The sequence below is a fragment of the Heptranchias perlo genome, chromosome 15 (genome assembly GCF_035084215.1).
Source record: "Heptranchias perlo isolate sHepPer1 chromosome 15, sHepPer1.hap1, whole genome shotgun sequence".
Classification (NCBI taxonomy): Eukaryota; Metazoa; Chordata; class Chondrichthyes; order Hexanchiformes; family Hexanchidae; genus Heptranchias; species Heptranchias perlo.
In genome coordinates, this window is record NC_090339.1 from 6263799 (window position 1) to 6279463 (window position 15665).

Genomic DNA, 15665 nt, shown 5'->3' on the forward strand with positions numbered 1-15665 from the left:
ATTATTTACTTCCCTGCAACACTATCTCAGAGATTCATTCCTGTACCTGTGCCATGCAGGAGTTGGACTCCTTTATCCTCCGAATTATTGTGGACAGTGCGCATGGCACCTGTTCCAGCACCTTGCAAATGTGCTGCTGCCCCTCGATCATTCTCCTTTTAAAGGATGGCCCTCAGGGTTGTTCTCTAGACTGCAATCTCCCAAGGTGTTGTCACCCTCAGTACTAAAAACCGGTTTGACGGTGCCACACTCCCGGAGGATTCCTCCACTGTCTGCCACTTCCTCCCCTGCCGGATGGCCACCCACTTACTATCCTCCTGAACTCTCTGTCGCTGTTGGGCGACCACCTCCTGGAACGTGTGATCCAGGAAATTCTCAGCCTCCTGTATGCTCTGCAGTGACTCCAGCCGCTTCTCAAGCTCAGTAATCCTGAGCTCGAGCTCGAGGAGCTGGAGGCACTTCTTGCACACGTCAATATCCAGGGCACATGTTTGTTCAGTAAACAAGGCAAATAAGATTTTGGGTTGTCCAACGCATGGAACAGTTCACTCATCTCAGGAGCCTATACAGGACACGAGTTGATCTCCATCTGATGTACTGTAGTGTAATACTTATATTACTGGAATATTAGTCCAGGGGCCTGGACTAATAATCCAGTAAATTCCCATCATGACAGTTTGAGAATTTGAATTCAGTTTAAAAAATCTGGAAATATAAAGCTGGTCTCAGTAAAAGTGACCACAAAGCTGTTGGATTGTCATAAAAACCCAGCTGGTTCACCAATGTCCTTTAGGGAAGGGAATCTGCCGTCCTTCAGCATGACTCACATATAAGTAGCCCAATGGCACTGAACACATGCCTGTTACCCTCCTCTACTCTTGGAACCAGACCCATTTTCCATGCTGGTCCTTAGTCTAACAGATCATTGTGTCACCTAATAATCAGACAAACTCAAAAATGTGTCCTCTCCTCTAATGTATGTAGTGCTGGCATTGTACTTTATAACCCAGTGTCCCTCCTGGGCCGTGCTGTGCAGGATAACTTTCTATCACTCTAAATGGCTGACTCTGGTTTGTATGCATTAACATAGCAGAAATATCTGTATCGATCTCAGTCTTAAAATTGCTATTTATGGTCAGCTCCTCCAGTCAACATTTGTTTGTGTAACCATCACACATAACTGACCCGATGAAGACCTACTGATCATGTGATTTATCATTAGTTATCAATTCTTTAATGAGCCTGGTGAGACCAATCATTTCAGAATCGCCCAGCTTGCATGTTCTGCATCTTATATGTCGAACAGTTCTATTCTTGGTTGTGTTTATACACCAAGCTTAGGGCATGTACATTTTCTGGCTTGGAAAAGCACCTTTCTTATGGGATTTTTTCAATTGTTTCCTCTCCCTAAATGATAGTTTATGTGCAACCTCTTTCCAATCTTTAATTGTCCCTGACTCATTGCCTAACTTTTTATCAATTCTCAACTGCATCCATTTGGCATGGAGAAACACCCATTGATTACACCCACTGATTACTCCTATTAATTATTCCCACTGATTACTCCTATTAATTACTCCCATTGATTACTCCCACTGATTACCCCCATTGATTAGTCTCATTGATGATTACTCCGATTGATGAATACTCCCCTTGATGATTACTCCCACAATTTATTCCCGATGATTACTCTCATTGATTACTCCCATTGATTACTTCCATTGATGAATACTCCCATTGGTTGCTCCTATTGATGATTACTCCCCTTGATGATTACACTCCTTGATGATTACACCCCTTGATGATTACTCCCATTGAATACTCCCCTTGATGATTACCCCTATTGATTGCGCCCATTGATGATTACTCCCATTGATGATTACTCCCATTGCTGATGACTCCCCTTGATTATTCCTATTGATTACTCCCATTGATTATTCCCACAAAATACATATATTGATTATTCTCATTGATTATTCCCATTGATTCCTCCAGTTGATTACTCCCACTGATCACTTCCATTGATTACTCCCATTGATTTTTCTTTCATTCATTCATCGGATGTGGATGTCACTGGCGAGGCCAGCATTTATTGCCCATCCCTAATAGCCCTTGAGAAGGTGGTAGTGAGCCGCCTTCTTGAACCACTGTAGTCCGTGTGGTGAAGGTTCTCCCACAGTGCTGTTAAAAAGGGAGTTCCAGGATTTTCATCCAGCGACAATGAAGGAATGGTGATATGTTTCCATGTCAGGATGGTGTGTGACTTGAAGGGGAACATGGTGGTGTTCCCATGCACCTGCTGCCCTTGTCCTTCTAGGTGGTAGAGGTTGCGAGTTTGGGTGGTGTTGTTGAAAAAGCCTTGGCGAGTTGCAGCAGTGCATCCTGTGGATGGTACACACTGCAGCCACAGTGCGCCGGTGGTGAAGGGAGTTTAAGGAGGTGGATGAGGTGCCAATCAAGTGGACTGCATTGTCCTAGATGGTGTCGAGCTTCTTGAGTGTTGTTGGAGCTGCACTCATCCAAGCAAGTGGAGAGTATTCCATCACACTCCTGACTTGTGCCTTGTAGATGGTGGAAAGGCTTTGGGGAGTCTGGAAGTGAGTCACTCGCTGCAGAATACCCAGCCTCTGACCTGCTCTTGCAGCCATAGTGCTTATGTGGCTGATCCAGTTAAGTTTCTGGTCACCATGATGTTGATGGTGGGGGATTCGGCGATGGTAATGCCATTGAATGTCAAGGGGAGGTGGTTAGACTCTCTCTTGTTGGAGATGGTCATTGCCTGGCACTTGTCTGGCGTTAATATTACTTGCCACTTATCAGCCCAAGCCTATATGTTGTCCAATCCTTGCTGCATGTGGGCACGGGCTGCTTCATTATCTGAGGGGTTGCGAATGGAACTGAACACTGTGCAATAATCAGTAAATATCCCCACTTCTGACCTTATGATGGAGGGAAGGTCATTGATGAAGCAGCTGAAGATGGTTGGGCCTCGGACTCTGCCCTGAGGAACTCCTGCAGCGATGTCCTGGGGCTGAGATGATTGGCCTCCAACAACCACTACCATCTTCCTTTGTGCTAGGTATGATTCCAGCCACTGGAGAGTTTTCCCCCTGATTCCCATTGACTTCAATTTTACTAGGGCTCCTTGGTGCCACACTCGGTCAAATGCTGCCTTGATGTCAAGGACAGTCACTCTCACCTCACCTCTGGAATTTAGCTCTTTTGTCCATGTTTGGACCAAGGCTGTAATGAGGTCTGGAGCCGAGTGGTCCTGGCGGAACCCAAACTGAGCATCGGTGAGCAGCTTATTGGTGAGTAAGTGCCGCTTGATAGCACTGTCAATGACACCTTCCATCACTGTGCTGATGATTGAGAGTAGACTGATGGGGCGGTAATTTGTTGGATTGGATTTGTCCTGCTTTTAGTGGACAGGACATACCTGGGTAATTTTCCACATTGTCGGGTAGATGCCAGTGTTGTAGCTGTACTGGAACAGCTTGGCTAGAGGTGTGGCTAGTTCTGGAGCACAAGTCTTCAGCACTACAGCGGGGATGCTGTCGGGGCTCATAGCTTTTGCTTTATCCGGTGCACTCTGTCCTTTCTTGATATCATGTGGAGTGAATCGAATTGGCTGAAGACTGGTTTCTGTGATGGTGGGGATATCAGGAGGAGGCTGAGATGGATCATCCACTCGGCACTTCTGGCTGAAGATGGTTGCAAACGCTTCAGCCTTGTCTTTTGCACTCACGTGCTGGACTCTGCCATCATTGAGGATGGGGATGTTTACAGAGCCTCCTCCTCCCATTAGCTGTTTAATTGTCCACCACCATTCACGACTGAATATGGCAGGACTGCAGAGCTTTGATCTGATCCGTTGGTTGTGGAATCCTTAGCTCTGTCTATAGCATGTTGCTTCCGCTGTTTGGCATGCATGTCGTCCTGTGTTGTAGCTTCACTAGGCTGGCACCTCATTATTAGGTATGCCTGGTGCTGCTCCTGGAATGCTCTTCCACACTCCTCATTGAACCAGGGTTGATCCCCAGGATTGATGATAATTGTAGAGTGAGAGATATGATGGGCCGTGAGTTTACAGATTGTGCTGGAATACAATTCTGCTGCTGCTGATGGCCCACAGCGCCTCATGGATGTCCAGTTTCGAGCTGCTTGATCTGTTCTGAATCTATCCCATTTAGCACAGTGGTAGTGCCACACAACACGTTGGATGGTGTCCTCAGTGCGAAGACGGGACTTCGTCTCCACAAGGACTGAGCGGTGGTCACTCCTACCAATACTGTTATGGTCAGATGCTTCTGCGACAGGTAGATTGGTGAGGACGAGGTCAAGTAAGTTTTCCCCTCATGTTGGTTCACTCACCACCTGCTGCAGGCCTAGTCTGGCAGCTATGTCCTTCAGGACTCAGCCAGCTCGGTCAGTAGTGGTGCTACCGAGCCACTCTTGGTGATAGACCTCTCCCACCCAGATTACATTCTGTGCCCTTGCTACCCTCCGTGCTTCCTCCAAGTGGTGCTCAACATGGAGGAGGACTGATTCATCAGCTGAGGGAGGACGGTAGGTGCTAATCAGCAGGTTTCCTTGCCCATGTTTGACCTGATGCCATGAGATTTCATGGGGTCCAGAGTCAATGTTGAGGATTCCCAGGGCCAAGCCCTCCTGACTGTATATCACTGTACCGCCACCTCTGGTGGGTCTGTCCTGCCGGTGGGACAGGACATACCCAGGGATGGTGATGGAAGAGTCTGGGACGTTGGCTGAAAGGTATGATTCTGTGAGTATGGCTATGTCAGGCTGTTGCTTGACTAGTCTGTGGGACAGCTCTCCCAATTTTGGCACAAGTCCCCAGATGTTAGTGAGGTGGACTTTGCAGGGTCGACTGGGCTTGGTTTGCCTTTGTTGTGTCCGGTGCCTAGCGATCCGATGCCGGGTGGTCCGTCCGGTTTTATTCTTATTATGTCTTATTTAGTGGGATTGTACATTGTTTCAGAGGACAGTTAAGAGGACATTGATTGCTCACATTGAATGCAGTTTCATCCCCTAGAGAAAAATGAGCATGTGCCGAACGACTTCAGTTTAGGCAGATCCTGCTCCTTAAACTGTGCTTCCTGGTTACAAACTTGATCACTATTGGGATCAGATTATTTTAATTAATTTCCCCGCTGTCACACCAGTTTACCCCCTTTGACATTTTGGATGATTATTATGCATCGGCTCAGCTTGAAAAGTTGATCTAGATGACCAGACATCTATGACCCTTCATGCGTCAGCCATGGTTCAGTGGTCACAATCGTTCCTGAGCCAGAAGTTTGTGGATTCAAGCCCCACTCCAGAGACTTGAACATATAATCTCGGCTGACACTCGAACGTAGTACTGAGGGGGTGCTGCATTGTCATAGGTGCCGTTTTTTGGATGAGATACTAAACAGAGGTCCTGTCTGCCCTCTCAGGTAAATGTAAAAGATCCCATGGTACTATTCGAAGACGAGCAGGGGAGTTCTCCCCGGTGCCCTGGCCAATATTTATCCCTCAACCAACATCACAGATTATCTAGTTGTTCATCTCATTGCTTTTTATGGGACCTTGCTGTGAACAAATTGATATTTCACTTCATTACAACAGTGAATAAACTTCAAAAGTACAGTCCCCACCTCTTAAACCACTGACTTTTAAATGCAGCAATCGTCTAAATCGGCCTAAAAATGCTAACCATTTTCCATTTCCATTATAGTCGATTACAAAGTTGCTGCTTACAGTGAGTTAAGCGCTCCGTGTATTTCTGGCAGAAACAGGCCTAAACTCAGCAATTTGCCTCTCCTTAAGGTCCAGTAACATGATAGAATTCTTCATTAAGATGGAAAGTGAAGTAGTCCAATCCGAAACTAGGGTCCTCAATCTAAACAAAGGAAACTACGAAGGTATGAGGAGTGAGTTGGTTATGATAGATTGGGAAGCTTCATTAAAAGGCATGACGGTGGATAGGCAATGGCTAACATTTAAGGATCGAATGCATGAATTGCAACAATTGTACATTCCTTTCTGGCACAAAAACACAAAAGCAAAAGCAGCCCAACCATGGCTAACAGAAGAAATTTAGAATAGTGTTAGATCCAAAGAGGATCATATAAAGTTGCCAGAAAAAGTAGCAAGCCTGAGGATTGGGAGCAGTTTAGAATTCAGCAAAAAAAGGACCAAGAGATTGATTAAGGGGGCGGGGGGGGGGGATAGAATATGAGAGTAAACTTGCAAGGAACATAAAAGTGGACTGTAAAAGCTTCTACAAGTACATAAAAAGGAAAAGATTAGTGAAGACAAATGTAGGTCCCTTACAGTCAGAAACGGGAGAATTTATAAAAATGGGGAACAGGGAAATGGCAGAGCAATTAAACAAATACTTTGGTTCTGTCTTCACGGAAGGGGACACAAATAACTTCCCAGAAATGCTAGGGAAACCAAGGGACTAGTGAGAAGGAGGAATTAAAGGAAATTAGCATTAGTAAAAAAATAGTGCTGGAGAAATTAATGGGACTGAAAGCCGATAAATCCCCAGGGCCTGATAATCTGCATCCCAGAATACTAAAAGAGGTAGTCATGGAAATAGTGGATGCATTAGTTGTCATCTTCTAAAATTCAATAGATTATGGAACAGTTCCTGCAGATTGGAGGGTGGAAAATGTAATCCCACTATTTAAAAAAGGAGGGAGAGAGAAAACAGGGAACTACAGACTGGTTAGCCTAACATCAGTCGTGGGGAAAATGCTAGAGTCCATTATAAAGGATGTGATAACAGGACATTTAGAAAATATCAATGGGATTAGACAAAGTCAACATGGATTTATGAAAGGGGTATCATGTTGGACAAACTTACTGGAGTTTTTTGAGGATGTAACTAGTAGAATAGATAAGGGAGCACCAGTGGATGTGGTTTATTTGGATTTTCAGAAGGCCTTTGATGAAGGTTATTGTACAAAATTAAAGCACATGGGATTGGGGGTAATGTACTGGCATGGATTGAAAATTAGTTAACAGACAGAAAACAGAGAGTAGGAATAAATGGGTCTTTTTTGGGGTGGCAGGCAGTGACTAGTGGGGTACTGCAGGGATCAGTGCTTGGGCCCCAGCTATTCACAATATATATCAATGATTTGGATGAGGGAACCAAATGTAATATTTCCAAGTTTGCTAACGACACAAAACTAGGTGGGATTGTGAGTTGTGAGGAGGATGCAAAAAGGCTTCAAGGTGATTTCCAAAAGTTGAGTGAGTGGGCAAACACATGGAAGATGCAGTGTAATGTGGATAAATGTGAAGTTATCCACTTCAGAAGGAAAAACAGAAAGGCAGAGTATTATTTAAATGGTTATAGATTGGGGAATGTTGATGTACAAAGGGATTTGGATGTCCTTGTACACCAGTCACTGAAAGGAAACATGCAGGTGCAGCAAACAGTTAGGAAGGCAAATGCCTTCATTGCAAAAGGATTTGAGTACAGGAGTAAGGATGTCTTACTGCAGTTATACAGGGCTTTGGTGAGACCACACCTGGAGTATTGTGTGCAGTTTTGGTCTTCTTACCTAAGAAAGGATATACTTGCCATAGAGGGAGTGCAGCGAAGGTTCACCAGACTGATTCCTGGGATGGCAGGTCTGTCGTATGAGGAGAGATCGGGTCGACTCGGCCTGTATTCACTCGAGTTTAGAAGAATGAGAGGGGACCTCATTGAAACATATAAAATTCTGACAGGGCTAGACAGACTGGACGCAGGGAGGATGTTTCCCCTGGCTGGGGGGTCCAGAATGAGGAGTCACAGTCTCAGGATACGAGGTAGGACATTTAGGGCTGAGATGAGGAGAAATTTCTTCACTCAGAGGGTGGTGAACATGTAGAATTCTCTACCACAGAAGGATATGGAGGCCATGTCACTGAATATATTTAAGAAGGAGCTAGATAGTTTTCTGGACACAAAAGGCATCAAGGGGCATGGGGAGAGAGCGGGAATATGGTATTGAGATAGAGGATCAGCCATGATCATATTGAATGGTGGAGCAGGCTTGAAGGGCCGAATGGCCTAATCCTGCTCCTATTTTCTATGTTTCTATGTTTCTAATTACCTCGTGTACTTAACCCCTCCATGAAAGGCGTGGGGTTACAGCTTACATTGCTCAGCACTGACTACAGTAACAAACCTGACTAGAAAGAGCCAAGCCGCGTGTCTCTGCACTAAAATCGAGCTCCTGAAGAAAATCAATTGCGACGTGCTTTGGAGCAGTAATCTGATATAAAACCAGACTGAGGGACCCTCAGAAATGTGAACACAGCTTGTCGTCAATTCTGCCCAAGAGGGTTCAGACTCGGATACCAGAGTTCTCTGGCGGAGATGGGAAGGACAGCTGTGGTATAACTTTTTATTCAATTATATCATTTTGAATGTAGAAATAATTATTTTAATAACTTTTTTAACATATGTACTTGACTTTTTACCAGGTGTGGTTTAAATAAAGCTTGTTACACTGCATACAGTCCTGTTTCGATTAATCAATAGTGATTTGCTAAAGTCTTGTTCAACAGTAATAGTGCTACTCCCTTTAAACCGACCAAAGCATATCGCTGGCAAATCACGTTCGTACCAATGAGCCCACTTTCGGTGGTGGGGACTGTTCCACATTGGCTGCAAAATGCTTTGGGGCATCCTGAGGTTGTGAAAGGTGCTATATAAATGCAAGTTCTTTATTCTTTCAGGCAAAGGCCCTATATTGATATGATCGAGCCATTTGAATTCCCCTTTTTCTTTCCCTATCTGCTTTCCATTCTCATTTTGTACAAATCACATATTTCAGTGATCTGTGAACTTGAAATAGATTCACAAAATGCCTTTTAAAAAATATGATTTGAATGTGCTTTAATAGAATATTAGGCACTCATTGTACCTTTCAATTTATAGCCCAATAAAATGTGATATTGGTTCATTTTGAACTTACTGTAAAACTAATAAAACATAAAAGTTTGTTGTTTAATCGCAGCTTAACTGGAATTTATGGGTTTGGTTTAATCCATGCTTACTAGGACCAAGGTTCAATATCTGATCTGACTGTATCCATCAAACAGCAGATTTTGGATTTAGCCCTTGTTACTTTGCAGGAAATGTGCTGTTTAAGCCTTTATAATGAGTGTATTTAATATTATAATTATGGTTCCAGAAAGACCAACGTGTAATTGCCACAAGAAACAGGTTAGTTTCATTCGGAGGAAACATTTCACAGCAGGGCGATTTCTGGGAGGAGGAGCTAAGACTGTATCCTGCTGTTGGAATGTTTTTTAGTATGGGGAGTTCTGTCAGACAGACTCACTGATCCCTCCAATGACATTCGAAGGGTTTAGGCCGACTCATCATTCTCTTCTTGCTGCTTGGGGGTCAGGGACGAACCTGCTTTTGCGTTGTCTCTTGGGGCTGAGTGATGTGAGGCCCACCAATGACAGCTCTGCAGCAGACAGAAGCTGTTTTGCATTCATCCCGTGGGCTAATGGTGAAATACTACAAGGCAACAGATGATGTAAAAGCTGCCAATAAGCACCGAGAGATGAATAAAGGGGAGGGTATCTGATACCAGCTGCAGTTTGATATCAGTAGATGTCACGGTGAGAACATTTTTAGTAACCTAAGTAGTAACTACAATTGAGAGAGGGTGATTATTGTACTGGGTATTATGGAGTCAAGTTGTTTGTTCTAGAGTTAAAGAAAGAAAGAACTTGTATTTATATAGCACCTTTCATGACCTCAGGACGCCCCAAAGCGCTTCACAGTCAAAGAAGTACTTTTGAAGTGTGGTCATTGTTGTAATGTAGGAAATGTTGCAGCCAATTTGCGCACAGCAAGATCCCACAAACAACAATGAGATAATGACCAGACAATCTGTTTTTAGGTGTTGGTTGAGGGATAGAAATTGGCCAGGCCAATTATGTGCATAATTCATCCATTTCCCCCTTTCCTCTATCACCATTGCTTCCATATGTTTGGTAGAGTATAAGGAATCTTGGTAGCAAATGATTCTGTACAATATTCAATAAATTATTATTGATATTGCTTGTGGGATAATTATTAGCCAGGATATCAGGGAGAAATCCCCAGCTCTTCTTCAGAATAGTGCCATGGGATCTTTTACGTACACCTGCGAGGGCAGACGGGGCCTTGGTTTAATGTTTCATCTGAAAGATGACACCTCCGACAGTGCAGCGCTCCCTCAGTACTGCACTGGAGTGTCAGCCTAGATTATGTGCTCAAGTCCCTAGAGTGGAACTTGATCCTGCAATCTCTGACTCAGATCCAAGAGTGCTACCATTGAGCCAAGGCTGACATGACTTCTTACTATGTTGAGTATTAATAGAGTTAGATTGCTTGATCTAGAATTATGACTATGCTGGGTGTTGCTGGAGTTACGTTGCTTGTTCTCGAGTTCTGACTGTGCTGCTTGCCAATAGATCCAGTTTGCATTGTCTAGAGTCATTCCTATGCTGAGTATTAGTGGAGTTTGATTGAGTATTCTAGTCATTACTGTGCTGGGTATTAGTTGACTTTGATTGCGTATTCTAGTCATTACTGTGCTGGGTATTAGTTGACTTTGATTGCGTATTCTAGAGTCGTTACTGGGTATTAGTGGAGTTCGATTGCATATTCTAGAATCATTACTGTGTTGGGTATTAGTGGAGTTCGATTGCGTATTCTAGAATCATTACTCTGCTGTGTATTAGTGGAGTTCGATTGCGTTTTCTCGAATCATTACCATGCTGTGTATTAGTGGAATTCAGTTATGTATTCCAGAGTCATTCTATGCTGGGTAGTGGTGGAGCTCAATTGCGTATTCTAGAGTCATTACTATCCTGTGTATTAGTGGTGTTTGACTGCGTATTCTAGAGTCATTACTATGCTGTATATGAGTGGAGTTTGATTGTGTATTCTCGAATCATTACTGTGCTGTGTATTAGTGGAGTTCGATTGCGTTATCTAGAGCCATTATTATGCTGGGAAGTGGTGGCGTTCGATTGCGTATTCCAGAATAATTTCTACGCTGGGTATTAGTGGAGTTCAATTGCGTATTCTAGAATCATTACTATCTTGTGTATTAGTGGAGTCTGATTGCGTATTCTAGAATCATTTCTATGCTGAGTATTAGTGGAGTTCGATTGTGTATTCTAGAATCATTTCTATCTTGTGTATTTGTGGAGTTTGATTGCGTATTCTAGAATCATTACTATCTTGTGTATTAGTGGAGTTTGATTGCGTATTCTAGAATCATTTCCATGCTGTGTATTAGTGGAGTTTGATTGCGTATTCTAGAATCATTTCCATGCTGTGTATTAGTGGAGTTTGATTGCATATTCTAGAATCATTTCTACGCTGGGCATTAGTGGAGTTCGGTTGTGTATTCTAGAATCATTTCTATGCTGGGTATTAGTGGAGTTTGTTTGCGTATTCCAGAATCATTTCTACACTGGGTATTAGTGGAGTTCGGTTGCGTATTCTAGAATAATTTCTATGCTGGGTATTAGTGGAGTTTGGTTGCATATTCTGGAATAATTTCTACGCTGGGTATTAGTGGAGTTCGGTTGCGTATTCTAGAGTCATTTCTATGCTGGGTATTAGTGGAGTTCGATTGCGTATTCTAGAGTCATTTCTACACTGGGTATTAGTGGAGTTCGGTTGCATATTCTAGAGCCATTACTATGCTGGTATTAGTGGAGTTCGACTGTGTATTCTCGGGACACTTCTATGCTGGTATTAGTGGAGTTCGGTTGCGTATTCTAGAGCCATTACTGTGCTGGGTATTAGTGGAGTTCGACTGTGTATTCTAGGGACACTCCTATGCTGGTATTAGTGGAGTTCGACTGTGTATTCTAGGGACACTTCTATGCTGGTATTAGTGGAGTTCGACTGTGTATTCTAGGGACACTTCTATGCTGGTATTAGTGGAGTTCGGTTGCGTATTCTAGAGCCATTACTGTGCTGGGTATTAGTGGAGTTCGACTGTGTATTCTAGGGACACTTCTATGCTGGTATTAGTGGAGTTCGGTTGCGTATTCTAGAGCCATTACTGTGCTGGGTATTAGTGGAGTTCGACTGTGTATTCTAGAGCCATTACTGTGCTGGGTATTAGTGGAGTTCGACTGTGTATTCTAGAGCCATTACTGTGCTGGGTATTAGTGGAGTTCGACTGTGTATTCTAGAGCCATTACTGTGCTGGGTATTAGTGGAGTTCGACTGTGTATTCTAGAGCCATTACTGTGCTGGGTATTAGTGGAGTTCGACTGTGTATTCTAGGGACACTTCTATGCTGGGTATTAGTGGAGTTCGGTCGGGTATTCCGGAGTTAATGCTATGCTTAGTATTAGTTGAGTTGGATTGTGCATTCTAGAGTCTTTACACTGCTGGGTGTTACTGCAGCCAAGTTGCTTCTTCCCTTTACCTTCAGCTGCTCTCCAATTATTCTATCCTCTGTCTCTCTCTGAAAAGAAGGTCTTCACTGGACGGCATGGAAGTAATGTCAAAACTTCAGTGTATGTTTCTGAGGGTGTTGATGGTGTGACTCAGCGGTAGTAATACTGCTACATATTGCTGTCACTAAAGGTACATTAGGCAAGTAAAAGAGCTTTAATTTGATTTAGTGCACGGAGTCCATGCCCATTGTTTGCCCAGTGCCATATTTCTCATGTAACTGTTGTGACACGCACATAGCAGAATTCTCGGTACGAATTATACATTTAAAGGTCTTGCATCTAGCCCTTTTCTATCAGACCTCCGGTGTCACACTTCAAGTGTCAATTTTTTTTTAAAAACAAAAGAAAGGCTGTTATTTCATGTTGGTTTCTTCCAAACTAGAGCCAGAAATTTACAAGCATCTTCCGCTCTGCAAACATCCCCCATCAATTAACCTGCCATTGACTTTGGGAATTACATGATTAGACTTTGTGAGCTTAAACACAGCTCTACCTTGTATACTGGCTACCCTCTTCCAGTCTGGGCTGGATAAACATTCTTACTAAATTGATATACAGGCTTTGAGCCAATGAGTGGTTTTATTTATGCGAAATAGATGAATGAACAGTAACCAGTTGTACATATTTATATTTCTCTACACTCCCCAAATACCTAAAAATAAGAAAACACCATTTGCTTTCTCTCTAAACATGGACCTTAAACTAAAGTCCATTTACCCTAGTCTACCTCCTTGGCTAACCCAGAACAATAACTTTAAAAAATCAGCCTTATTGCCGCTGCCTGCGAGATTCAAACATTGACAACCCACTGAAGTCTGGCTGTGACTGCCCATTTAAGTCGGTGGGAGGCGGCCCTGATTGTGGACTGCCAATCAACAAAGACCAATCAATGGCCCTGCCCACTTCTCAAAAGGTCTCAGAAACAGATGTCAATCCAAGTCTAGGGCTTATCCTTTGATCCTGCCATCCTTACCCGGTCTGGCCTATATGTGAATCCAGTCCTACCCCAATGTGGTTGACTCTTAGCTGCCATCTGAGGTGGCCCAGCAAGCCACTCAGTTGTATCAAACCACTCCCAGCGGTTCAAGAAGAAGGCCAAGTACCACCTTCTCAGGGTAACTAGGGATGACGACCTTGCCAGCAATTCTCACATCCTGACAATGGATGATAATTTTTAAAATATTGCACTGCTGAAGAACACCATAGCCAGGTAGGCACAGGTCTTTTGGATTTCTGGATTTTGACCCAGTGTCTTCATCGTCGCTGGGTCAAAATCCTGGAACTCCCTTCCTAACAGCACTGTGGGAGAACCTTCACCACACGGACTGCAGCGGTTCAAGAAGGCGGCTCACCACCACCTTCTCAAGGGCAATTAGGGATGGGCAATAAATGCCGGCCTTGCCAGCGACGCCCACATCCCACGAATGAATAAAAAAAAAGGTGAGTGAGAGGTCTGCAACATCGTAGCTACAATTCTAGTATCGATGGGACTGTCAGACCACATAATTCACCCCTAATATTTCCAAAACCTTACAATGGAACTTACTGGCTCAGTTTTAGCACGTTGTGTCATAAATCGAAATGACTTATTGGAAAGATGCCGCAAGCCGAGTAGTTTGGAAAGTATTGCTTGTTTATTTCTTATAGTTCTGTATTTCTTTCACTTGCTGCCCAGCGAGCAACTACAAGTCATAAATATATTGAAGCCAATTAAGTGAGCTGCTGTGGGGAGCCAGCAGCCACACACGTTACCTGGGCTGTAAGATCGAATGGGTCTGACTCCATGTTCTTCAATTAAGTTAGAGGATTGAAACAGATGTGATAGAATTTAATTACTATTTGCTGGAATACTATCTGTTGGAGGGGATTTGCTGCTTTCTCTGATCTTTTTGTATGTGGTGAGAATATACTGAAACTCAAGAGCGTGTTTTAAAGAAACAGTTTATGCAGAAACTGAGAAAAGTGTGAATTATATGTCGGTTGTGTTATTTATGACACGCAACCTGTATGCAAAAATTATGCTAAGCTCTCGTTTACATTTTACCATAGCACTCAGAAGTAGAAACCAAATCTAAGCTTGATATCTCTTGGAATTAAGAATGAAGGGCTGAATTTCTTGGGTTCAGCACCTGGGAAATGTCTATCCCTTGGTGCAAAAGTCAGGAAGAAGAGGGCAGCTATCTGTGAGGTTGGTTGTCCTCTCCCTTTACACTCCCCGTGGATTTCTGGGGTTTCCCTTGAGGAGTGGAGTAGGGTCTATTTAGGTGTTAGCCATGGATCAGTGGGTCATATTCTTGCCCCTGAGTCAGGAGGCCATGGGTTCAAGTCCTACTCGGGGGGTTGAGCACAAAATCTAGGCTGACATTTCAGTCTAGTACTGAGGGAGTGCTGCACTGTCAGAGGTGCCGTCTTTCAGATGAGACGTTAAACCGAGGCTCTGTCTGCCCTCTCAGGTAAATGTAAAAGATCCTATGACACTGTTTGAAGAAGAGCAGGGGAGTTCTCCCCAGTGTCTTGGCCAATATTCATCCATAAACCAACATCATTAAAACAGATTATCTGGTCATTATCACAGTGCCGTTTGTGGGATCTTGCTGTGCGTGAATTGGCTGCTGCATTTCCTACATTACAACAGTGACTACACTTCAAAAGCACTTAGTTAATTGTAAAGCTCTTTGGGACGTCCTGAGGTCGTGAGAGGTGCCATATAAATCCAAGTTCCTTCTCTTCTTTCTATAGCAGGTGCAGGGGAAGTGTGCGGATCAGAATGAGAGGGGAGGGGGATAAAGTCCTGTTATTTCATTTACGTACATTCGAGTATGCTCTCGAAGTCCAACAGAGAACAGGTGCTTCTCATTTATCCATGCTGTAACAACCAATTAAGGGTTAGATGAGGAGAGTTCTGGTCATGTGATCTCTCCCTAATCCACTCCCCCCCGCCCCCCCACAGGAAGGAGGTGGGCAATGTATCCAATCATCTCGTGGCTGGAAATATGGCTTTGTGAAACCTGTTGGTTTCAGCATTTCCTTTCACTCTTCTTCATGGAAAATACTCCCCAGCAATTCACTTCAGAAAATTGCACGCTAAAAATAACTAATCTCTTAGCAACCACACTGTCACCATGAACGTGCTAAAAGCTAGAAATCTAAATTGATCAATAAAA